This window comes from Saccopteryx leptura, chromosome 5, assembly GCF_036850995.1.
Source record: "Saccopteryx leptura isolate mSacLep1 chromosome 5, mSacLep1_pri_phased_curated, whole genome shotgun sequence".
Lineage (NCBI taxonomy): Eukaryota > Metazoa > Chordata > Mammalia > Chiroptera > Emballonuridae > Saccopteryx > Saccopteryx leptura.
The window spans coordinates 70,480,150-70,492,195 of NC_089507.1; the positions used below are offsets into that span (position 1 = coordinate 70,480,150).

Consider the following 12,046-nt stretch of genomic DNA (forward strand, 5'->3'; position numbering starts at 1 on the left):
GCTTCTGCGTCCCACCGCCGCCCACCCTCTGGCGAGCCCTCAGCTGTGTGGGTGGGGGCACTGCTGCTCAGACCCTAACACTCACTGCTGTCACCCCGAAAGCTCCCTCCTTCTAAGCAACTCTGCTCTGAGTGCTGGGGGGGAGCTTGTTTGGCTGGTGTCCTGCTTCCCTTTGCTGGTGTTGCTGTTTCCGGGGGAAATATTCACTTCAGATTTGGGGAGTGACTCGTTCCAGGGGTTAGGGTGGCTGTTTCCCAAAATGTTTCTCCCTGTGCCTCCCAGATTACACTCTCTTCCTGCTACTTTGGTCCTCTCCTCTCTCCCCGTCTCCTGAAGCCCCGGGTGAGTGGTTGTGAGAGAGTTTTTCTGCGCAGTCCCTTTAAGAAGAATCCTGGGTCTGAGAAATCAGACTCTTTCTCACAAACAGTATCCTGTCTTGTTTCCAGCTAAATACTGTCCTTATGCCTCTTCTGGGCTCTGGGGCTTTGTTCCTGGGGCTCAGGACCCTTCCCTCTCTGCTAAACTCACTTCTCGCCACGCGAGTCTCTCCCGGCTGCTGTTCGCTCCAGGGAACTGGGAAGCCCTCTCCGCGTTTCTGCTTTTCCTACCAGTCTCAGTGTGGCTTCTTCAGTTTTTCTTGGTTGAAGAGTCCTCTTAGTTTAGTCCAAAGTTGGTTTTTCCAGATGATAGTTCTTAAAATTAGTTTGTAATCCACTTTGGTTCTGGGAGGTTGATGTAGGTACGTCCACCTACTCCAGCGCCATCTTGTCTTCCTCAACCCAGGGTTTTGAACTGGCAACCTCATTGTTCCAGGTCAACGCTTTATCCACTGTGCCACCACAGGTCAGGCCACTGTGGGGTTTTCGTCCCATGTTTGCCTTTGACTCTCCAAGAAAGTGATGTAGGTTTGATTTCCTGTCCTGTAGTAGGTAAGAGCTTGGGCTCTGGGGCCTGAAAGTTTGGTTCTAGAACCACAGTTTACTAGCATATGTCTGCAGCAAATGACTTAACTACTCAGTTTCCTTATCTGTATAGTAAGATCAATAATTGTTCCTACCTGGAGAAATCCCCTTGTGGGGATTCAAATATGGCAATGCGATCTTAAAAATTTCAGAGACGTCAGAGTAATGGCGGAGTAGGAAGCGATACTGATAAATCTCCCCCAAACCTCAACAAGATCTTCAACCAGAAACAGAAAAACCTATCCTTGGAGCCTCCAGATGTTTCGCAATACACCCAAAGGTATGATCGAGCGAAAAATTGGCTAAATATATAACCAAACCCCGAAGGAAATAGGGAGTAAGAAATGCTCCGCCTTCCTCACTAACCTAAACAGGGCGATTTTCACTGGAAACTGAGAATATATAAACTAAGGCGGGCAAAGGGGGTGAATAGATCCAGGCCGCGGCACAAACGGCCTAACTAGGCTGTGGCACGGAGATCCAAGCCAAGGAAAAACTGTTCCTGTGACAACCTGGGCAATACAGCTAACACTCGCGCCAAACCCAGACAAAGAAAGACAAGCGGGGAAGCCATTTTACCTGATCCCCTGGTAGGCGCATAGTGGGCGAGAGATTCCTTTCAAAGCCCCCGGAGGGTGCGCCCGTGTTACTCCACAGAGAGGCAGAGTCAGGGGCCTTTGTGTGGGCCGAAAGCCTCCGGGCTGCCCCAGCACCCGGGGAGAGCCACACACGGGGAGGAAGCGAGAGCTAATTCCAACACTGGAACTTTTCAGTGCGGGCGGGAGGTTTCACTCAGAGGGCGAGACTCCGGCCTCACATCCTGGTCTGCGCGCACGGAGAGTGGGAAGGAGACTCCTCCCAGCACCTCCGGAGTGGGAGCCCGTGTTGTCCCACAAAGGGGCAGAGTCGGGGGCCTTTGTGTGGGCCGAGGGCGGAGTCACGGGCTGCCCCAGCACCTTGAAAGAGCGGCACACGGGGACGAGCGAGAGCCAATTCCAACATTGGAACTTTTCAGTGCGGGTGGGGGGTTTCACTCAGAGGGCGAGACTTCCGGTCTAACATCCTGGTCTGCGCGCGCAGACCCGCCCGTGTTACCGGACAGAGTGACAGAGCCAGAGGTCTTTGAGTAGGCGAAAGCCCCGGCTGATTATGCTAGCAGCTCTGACTGACTGAGCCTTACCCAGAGCCCTGTGCTGAGTGGAAATAAGAGTGGGGAGTTGCCCGCTCTTTGAGCCTCTTACTATCCAGGCAGAGGCAGCAGCAACCCCATAGCTGGATTCTCAGGCTGCTGGTTGAGGAAGGAAAGACTAGGAGAGAGGCTCCTGGAACACGGATTCTCTCACTGTCGGAGCCTATAAACGCTAATGAGCCTCGACTGCCAACGAGACTGAAGCACAATACATGACATCGCCATAGAGACTTATCAACTGCAAACCTCTACCTGAGCGTGCCAAAGGGGCAGAACCCGGGGTACAGAGTCGCCAACCAGGAAGAGGGAGAGAAAAGAAAAAAGCAAGAAGATAACCTCTCAAAATCAGAATAATCCGCAGACTTTATAACCTATCCCATTTTATTATATTTGTTCGTTTGTTTCTCTTATCTTCATCCTTGATTTTTTTTTTCTTTTTTATTTTTTTTTTCCTCCTCCAATTTGGTCGTTTAACTCCCTACCAGTCTTACTCTCTCCTCTCCTTGAACTACACTACCCATAAGTGTTACATCTCCCATTATCTTTTCTTTCCTCTTCCTTTCTCTCTATGAGGGTTGCACTCCAAAACCCTTAACTCTCTCTCTCTCTCTCTCTCTCTCTCTCTCCTCTTTTTTCTTTTTTCTTCTTTTAGTGGTTCCCTCTTTTTTCTCTCTCTCTCTCTTCCTTTCTCCCTCTATATTAGTTTCTTCCTTTTTCCTTTACATCTCCTCTCATTCAAACCTCAATAACAAACAAATTATTTTATCTGGGACTCAAACTTATGTTTGTGGCATTTTGGGGGGTTTTTACTTCACCTTTTTAACTCACTAGCAGTGCTCCCATCCCTGGCTCTCCATTTTATCAAGCTCTTGTTCCACTAAATACAATAGTAATTTTTTAATTTGTCCCCCCATTTTCCTGTTTCCCTCTTACTCCTCTCATCATAACTCTTAGTCAACCAACACCTAAACGCAAATCATTTTATTCTTGATCCAAATTTTTTCATTATTTGCTTTTTGTGGGTCCATGCCCCCACCCATTTTATTTATTTATTTATTTATTTTTCTTGCCCCTTTATTACTTTTCCCCAATTCAGGCCCTCCATTACAGGCATTGTTTGTTCTATTAAATACAATATAATTCAAAGTTCACCACAAGATTTTCTCAAGAAAGAGGGGATAGGAGAGGAGAGAAAAAAAGGAGGGGGGGAATAATTTCCTTTTTTTAAATTTTTATTTTATTTTTCTTTATTTCATTATTAATTTTTTTAAAAAAACAACACTTTTTTCAATTTTTTATTTTTTTAACTTTTTATTTTTTATTAAATCTCATTAATACTATCAACAAAACTACCCTCAGATGCCATTAAGGAAGAGAAAATCGAATATCATGGATACAAAAGAAAGAGAGGTAACACAGATAGAAGAGGAAAAATATATGGAGAAAAAATTTAATATATTGGAAACCTTGGAGTTAAATGACAGAGAATTCAAGACAGAAATCCTAAAAATACTCAGAGATATACAAGAAAACACAGAAAGGCAATTTAGGGAGCTCAGAAAACAACTCAATGAACACAAAGAATATATGTCCAAGGAAATTGAAACTATAAAAACAAATCAAACAGAGATGAAAAACTCAATTCACGAGCTGAAAAACGAGGTAACAAGCTTGGCTAATAGAACAGGCCAGATAGAAGAGAGGATTAGTGAAATAGAAGACAAGCAACTTGAGGCACAACAGAGAGAGGAAGAAAGAGACTCAAAAATTAAAAAAAAAATGAGATAGCCCTACAAGAATTATCTGACTCCATCAGAAAGAATAACATAAGAATAATAGGTATATCAGAGGGAGAAGAGAGAGAAAATGGAATGGAAAACATACTCAAACAAATAATAGATGAGAACTTCCCAAGCCTGTGGAAAGAACTAAAGCCTCAAATTCATGAAGCAAACAGAACTCCGAGTTTTCTTAACCCCAACAAACCTACTCCAAGGCACATCATAATGAAATTGGCACAAACCAATGGCAAAGAAAAAATTCTCAAGGCAGCCAGGAAAAAGAAGAATACAACATATAAAGGAAGGCCCATTAGATTATCATCAGATTTCTCAGCAGAAACTCTACAAGCTAGAAGAGAGTGGACCCCAATATTTAAAGTCCTGAAAGAGAGGAACTTTCAGCCACGAATACTATACCCATCAAAGCTATCCTTCAAATATGAAGGAGAAATAAAAACATTCACAGATACAGAAAAGATGAGGGAATTTATCATCAGAAAACCCCCACTCCAGGAATTACTAAAGGGGGTTCTCCAATCAGATACAAAGAACCAAAAAAAAATAAAGCGACAAGTAAAAGCTCCAAGAAGAACACAATAAAACCAAATTTAAACTGTGACAACAACAAAAAGAAAAGGGGGAGAGGATGGAGATTAACAGTAGCAAAGGACGATGGAGTGCAAAAGTAATCACAAAATAGTTCGCTACAATGAACAGGATAGGAACCCTTTTCATTACCTAAAGGTAACCACCATTGAAAAAACCACCACAGAAGCACATGAGATAAAAACGATAGCAAGACTGGAAAGATGTATGGAATACAATCAAATAAAAACAAAAGATAAAAAAATGAAAGAGAAGGATCAAACAAGACACAAAACTAACAGAAAGCAATCTATAAAATGGCAATAGGGAACTCACAAGTGTCAATAATTACACTAAATGTAAACGGATTAAACTCACCAATAAAAAGACACAGAGTAGCAGAATGGATTAATAAAGAAAATCCAACTGTATGCTGCCTACAGGAAACTCATCTAAGTAACAAGGATAAAAACAAACTCAAAGTGAAAGGCTGGAAAACAATACTCCAAGCAAATAACATCCAAAAAAAAGCAGGCGTAGCAATACTCATATCTGATAATGCTGACTACAAGACAACAAAAGTACTCAGAGACAAAAATGGCCATTTCATAATGGCTAAGGGGACACTGAATCAAGAAGACATAACAATTCTTAATATATATGCACCAAACCAAGGAGCACCAAAATATATAAGACAGCTACTTATTGACCTTAAAACAAAAACTGACAAAAATACAATCATACTTGGAGACCTCAATACACCACTGACGGCTCTAGATCGGTCATCCAAACAGAGAATCAACAAAGATATAGTGGCCTTAAACAAAACACTAGAGCACCTGGATATGATAGACATCTACAGGACATTTCATCCCAAAGTGACTGAGTATACATTTTTCTCCAGTGTACATGGATCATTCTCAAGAATTGACCATATGTTGGGCCACAAAAACAACATCAGCAAATTCAGAAAAATCGAAGTTGTACCAAGCATATTTTCTGATCATAAAGCCTTGAAACTAGAATTCAACTGCAAAAAGGAGGAAAAAAATCCCACAAAAATGTGGAAACTAAACAAATATGGCAAATGCATTCAAAGAGCATTTAGAAAAGTGCCTGGGACAAATTAATGCTCCATTAATGTTATCACTCTTTTTATTTCCCAGTTCAGTATACTAGAATATTCTTTGTTAGTCACCAATTCTTTCCCTTTGTTTTGCTGAATTTTGACTTGAACCTTTTTTGCATCATTGGGCTTGACCATTTCATACTTTGAGCTCCTGGGAGGTAGGGATGGGATTGAGGGACATACAGATACAAATATAATTATATTTTCAAATTTGTCTTCCACTCAGCAGTGTAAAAATAGAGAAATTATAATATTGCTTGTTCACTATTTTAAAAAATCCACTACTTTATCTGATGCTCTTTGTTTACTAACTCTCAACAGATTTCAGCATAGGGCATTGGTCAGGGATGTAGCCTCAGGAGGGATTGTTGTAAAATACCTGTGTTATCTTCACATTATTTCCTACTAGAGCAGGAATTAATTTTTTAGTTTGTAGTTAGTTGATACTGTGGGCCCTAAGGAGGGAGTAAACTATAGAAAAGAGATGTTTCAAGAAGATCTGGGGAAGCAGAGCTTGACTTCTGTCAGAACTGAGTAGACTCTGAAGGCTAGGCAGGCCTAGGGCCATGGCCCCTGTGGGGTAGGAATAAGCACCTATGCTTAAGGCCAGCTTCATTAACCTCAGCTGCCTGGCTGACAGATCCCTATCAACTGGATTTTCTAACCAGTTATAAATAAATTAGTTTCAGTTTACTTCCACATAGAAGAGTTGAAACAGAGCAGTTTAATTTTAATTTAGTATTGTGGGGAAATGGAGAGTAACAGCAAGGTATTTAAAACCAAGTTTGTAGCACCAAAAATATACAACCAGGCCCTGGCTGGTTGGCTCAGTGGTAGAGCATTGGCCTGGCATGTGGATGTCCCTGGTTCCACTCCCAGTCAGGGCTCATAAGAAAAGTGACCATCTGTTTCTCTACTCCTCCCCACCCTCTTTTCTTCCCCTCCCATAGCCATGACTTGATTGGTTTGAGTGATTGGCTTCAAGCACTGAGGATGGCTCCATGGAATCTCCACTTCAGGTGCTAAAAATAGTTGGGTTGCAAGCATGGCCCCAGATGGGCAGAGCATCAGCCCCAGATGGGGGTTGTGGAGTGGATCCCGGTGGGAGTACGTGCAGGAATCTTTCTATCTCCTTTCTTCACTTGGGAAAGAAGAAGAAAATATCTATAACCAATGTCTAAGGAGCTTCTGAGTGTGATCTATTAATCCAAATAACATAAATATTAAGTCACAATATGTCCCTCAACAGTCCCCAATTATTAAGGAATATAACTCACTTCTACATGTAATATACTAAGTTGAATATAGCAGATGATAATATAGAATGGTAAAATCATTAGTCCTTTTTTTTTTTTTTTTTTTTTTTTTTCTGAAGCTGGAAACAGGGAGAGACAGTCAGACAGACTCCCGCATGCGCCCGACCGGGATCCACCCGGCACGCCCACCAGGGGCGACGCTCTGCCCACCAGGGGGTGATGCTCTGCCCCTCCAGGGCGTCGCTTTGCCGCGACCAGAGCCACTCTAGCGCCTGGGGCAGAGGCCAAGGAGCCATCCCCAGTGCCCGGGCCATCTTTGCTCCAATGTAGCCTTGGCTGCGGGAGGGGAAGAGAGAGACCGAGAGGAAGGAGGGGGCGGGGGTGGAGAAGCAAATGGGCACTTCTCCTATGTGCCCTGGCTGGGAATCGAACCCGGGTCCCCCACACGCCAGGCCGACGCTCTACCGCTGAGCCAACCGGCCAGGGCCTCATTAGTCCTTTTTAACTGTTGGTGTGACTATTATCTTTCCCATCTCAGATCACTGTGTAATGTGTAATAGCATGATGGACTCCAGGCTAAAGTACCATATTATCTGTGTGACCTTGGGTAAGCTACTTAAATTCTCTACCTCAGTGTCATCTATACATTACAGGTATTCTTCTTTTAATTGCACTTTGCTTTATTGCAATTCATAGGTGTTGTGTATTTTAGAAACTGAAGACAAGACTCCACCAGCAAAAATATTACAACTCTCTTATTACAATATTTGTTTTATTACAGTGGCTTGGAACCAAACCTGAATTAGCTCCAAGGTATGCCTATGGTGTATAATAGAATCACCTTTATTAGAGCTGTTGAGAGGATCAAATGAAGTAATACAAGTAAAGCAGTTAGCACAGAGGCTGTCCCAGACTACACTTTAAAATATAAGTAAGTTATTAGCAGCAAAATTACTTTTTGTGATAGAGTTGGTGAAAATTCTAATAAAAAATGTTGACAAAAGAAATTCCAGCCCAAGAAAAAGTCTGAGAAGAGTATATCTGAGTCTAATTGACAACAATTGCCGGGAGCAAAATCTCAACAGATTGAGAAAATGCTCTGGAATATGGCTGCTTTACAGTTGATTTTATACATTAGAATCAAAAGAGGAGATGTAACGGGGGTTGCCTGAAAGTCATTGCTGGTAGATGAGAGTGATGGAAGAAAGCAAAGGGAAGAAATCACTGGTATTGACTAAGGTAGAATGGAGAAACACATACTTCTTTTACATTGGTGGATACAGGGGAGTTCATCATGAACATTTACAGCACCGGCGGTATGTGGGCAATATGATAATGATGAGAGGTTCCGTGGACTCATGCTCCGGTGGGAGGTTAAACCCTGAGAGGTCTGGACAAAGGGGGTTACTCTAAGATTTAAAGGTATGTTTTCTTAGATGCAGTAAGATAGACAGGCTCACTTAAGGTAAAGGCTGACCTTTGTCAAGGAAGCTACAGCTATAGGATGTGACTACCATCATTATTAGAAATTTTTATGTTCAGACCATCCTATGTGGTTGCTTTCAGTCTGAGTTTTCAAGGCTCTTCATACAGGTCTTCCCTGACCTTGTCAGGTTTATTAGGTGGCCCCTTCTTCATCCACAAAAAAGAAAAGCACAACGTACCACAGGGCACCTTAATTTTAACTGACATAGAATTTTTATGGTTTCCAATATGTTTAATAACGAAACATACTCTTGGGCTATCATATACATTAAGTGAGTTAGAAATCTCTAGGCAGGCCTGACCTGTGGTGCCACAGTGGATAAAGCATCAACCTGGAATGCTGAGGTCACTGATTGGAAACCCCAGGCTTGCCTGGTCAAGGCACATATGGGAGTTGATGCTTCCTGCTCCCCCCTGTTAGATTCAAGGAGTACTGACATGCTGGGGCTGCCAAGAGTGTACAAGGTCCCTGTGACGCTGAGAACAAAGAGTTCAGCAACATCCTGCATTGAGTCAGAGACCCTTATCAGAAGTTTATGTTTGAAATTCTCCACTGAGTAATACCCTCCCTGTAACTGCGCACGACCTCCCTAGCCAATGACTAACAGCCACATCAGCTTCTGTATGATGCTTGCTCATCCTAGATAGCCACCCTATAAAAAGGAGCCATTTTAGAAGCTCGTGGCTGCAGTGCTCCAGTCTCTTCGGAGGCGTGGGTTGCCTGCAGTCCCTGCGCAGGTTTGGGGGGCTGCAGTGTTCCCCTGTGTGGGTTACCTGCAGTCCCTGCGCAGGTTTGGGGGGCTGCAGTGCTCCCTTGCATGGGTTGCCTGCAGTCCCTGTGCAGGTCTGCAATAAAACTTATAAAATTTACTTTGTGTCTGCTGTAGCCTGTCTCCTAGGATGTAACACCCCCCCCCCTTTTTTCTCTCTCTCTTTCTCCCCTCTCTAAAATGAATAAATAAAATCAGTAAAAAAACAAACAAACAAACAAAAAAAAACTCCAGGCAGAGGAGAGACTAGAATATATATTTTAATAAGGCCCCATAAAGACCAAATTTGGGGACATTGAAATTTGGGAAGCTCTGATCCAGAGAGATAAGTTAAAATTTCCACTAGATGGCACCATTGAATATTTGAACTAACATTTATTTCTGCGTGTACTTTTCTTTCTGTGATTACAAAGATTTGCTTTTATTTTGTTGGTGATTTCTTTATTTGATGACATCTATTTTGGGAAGAAAATCACAAAAACTTTATTAATAAGTTGCAATTGTAATAAATTCATCAAAATCAAAGGTCTGATAGATAAATAGACAAAAAGTGTGAAAAAATTATGAAAGATAAAATGCAGTTGCTCAATAAACACATAAAAAATATTCATTTTTTCCCTAGCTGGGTGAGTCAGTGGATAAAGCATCATCCAGGTGCGTTGAGGTCACGGGTTTGATCCTGGTCAGGGCACCTATGAGAAGCAATCAATGAGTGCCCAACTAAATGGAACAACTAAGTGGAACAATTAGTTGATTCTTCTCTCTCCTTTCCTCTCTCTCTCACTCTCTTTCTCTCAAGTCAGTGGAAAAATTTTAAAGATTCATCCTCACTGGGATATATAATGAGGAATTGGGTCACATGATTATGGAGGCTGAGAAGGACCATGATGTACGGTCTGAAAGCTGGAGGAATAGTGGAGCAGATGGTGTAAATCTCAGTCCAAAGGAAGAACACAGATGTCCTTGCTTAATCAGCCAGGTAGGAAGCAAAAGGTTTGAATTCCTCCTTCCTCTGACTCTTCTTCTACTCAAACCATTAACAAATTGGATTATGCACATCCACATTGTGGAGAGCAATCTACTTTACTGAATTCACTGATTCAAATGCTAATCTGATCTGGAAGCACTCTCATTGAAATACCCAGAAATAATGTTTAACATCGGCACCCTATGGCCCAATCAGATTGACACAAAAAACTACCTATCACACTGTCTAGAACTGTTCTCTGCACCATTTTATAGTGTTAAAAATAAAAACTCATTGTAAAAACACAAAAAGCGATTATTAAATATAATAAGTGAAAAAAAACAGGGCAGAATCTTATGCACAAGCACAATTAGTTTTTTGTTTTTATTTATTTGTTTATTTATTTGCAGGGACAGAGAGAGAGTCAGAGAGAGGGACAGACAGACAGGAATGGAAAGAGATGAGAAGCATCAATCATCAGTTTTCATTGCTACACCTTAGTTGTTCATTGATTGCTTTCTCATATGTGCCTTGACTGCAGGCCTTCAGCAGACCGAGGAACCCCTTGCTGGAGCCAGCGACCTTGGGTCCAAGCTGGTGAGCTTTGCTCAAGCCAGATGAGCCCGCGCTCAAGCTGGCAACCTTGGGGTCTCGAACCTGAGTTCTTCCGCATCCCAGTCCGATGCTCTGTCCACTTTGCCACTGCCTGGTCAGGCAAGCACAATTAGTTTTTAAACCAAGAACCTAGGAATAGAAACCAAAATATTGGTTGTCTATAAGTGGTTGGAATGTTGCTGAATTGTTCTTTAACTGATTCTTTTAAATTTTTCTTTAATGAGGTAGTTTTAAAATATAAATATTATCAGTTAATATTTGAGGTTAATAAATGATAGTGGTATATTTTATTTTTAAACTATTGATTCAGTTCCATGAATATTTATATTGAGCACTTTCTACATTCTCAGTATTGTGGTAGGAAGTAAAGAGAGGTATAAAGGCATGAAAGATATCCCAATTTTTAAGCAATTTATAACCATAGTGGACTAAACAGCACCAATAAAGTTAACTAAAAATCCTGGTATACATATAATCCATTCTTTTGTGTATTTATTCCATATTTGTAGAATTAATACCTGTGCTTGATAGAAGTAATACCTGTGCTTGATGGGAAGGTTGAGGGAGTATCAATAAAATATGGGTCATGTAGCACTATCAAATTATTTATTCAGTTAGGTGTCAGGAAACATCCATTTTATCTCCTTTTAAAATCTTTTTTAATCCATGAAAACAAAATTTTAACTTTGCAAAAAGGGTATGAAGCTTGTTGTCAGATGAGTATGATGAACCATCCATACTATAGTGCAGCTCTGAGAAGAATTAATAATATGGAATCCAGTGGATATTGAAGGGATGCATGTCAATATACATTTTAAAAGGCTTCCATATATAACAGATTTTAAAACTGAATTAAAAAGTGGCCAGGTCTAATCTTTAGCTTAAAATTTCAACATAATTAGGATGCGAACATATGAAAGAGTAATAATACCTTTTTTTTTTTGAAGTGAGAAGCAGGGAGGCAGAGACAGAATCCTGCATGCACCCAACCAGGATCCACCTAGCAAGCCCACAAGGGGGCAATGCTATGCCCATCTAAGGTAGAGCATTGCTTCATTGCAACCAGAGCCATTCTAGAGCCTGAGGTAGAGGCCATGGAGCCATTCTCAGCACCTGGGCCAACTTTGCTCCAATGGAGCCTTGGCTGCAGGAGGGGGAGAAAGAGATAGAGAGAAAGGGGAAGGGGAAGGGTGGAGAAGCAAATGGGCGCTTCTCCTGTGTGCCCTAGCCAGGAATTGAACCTGGGACTTCCACACATGGGGCTGACGCTCTACCACTGAGCCAACCGACCAGGGCAGAATCTCTTC

General features: G+C 41.8%; 1 protein-coding gene and 1 non-coding gene across 2 annotated transcripts in view; one reads left to right on the forward strand and one right to left on the reverse strand.

Moving 5' to 3' along the window:
- Window positions 1-12,046, forward strand: part of HERC3 (HECT and RLD domain containing E3 ubiquitin protein ligase 3) — an 809,237-nt gene that overhangs the window by 557,511 nt on the left and 239,680 nt on the right. The gene's annotated exons all lie outside the window — the stretch shown is intronic.
- Window positions 11,960-12,035, reverse strand: TRNAM-CAU (transfer RNA methionine (anticodon CAU)). Its single transcript has one exon. It is a non-coding gene; the product is annotated as a tRNA-Met (tRNA).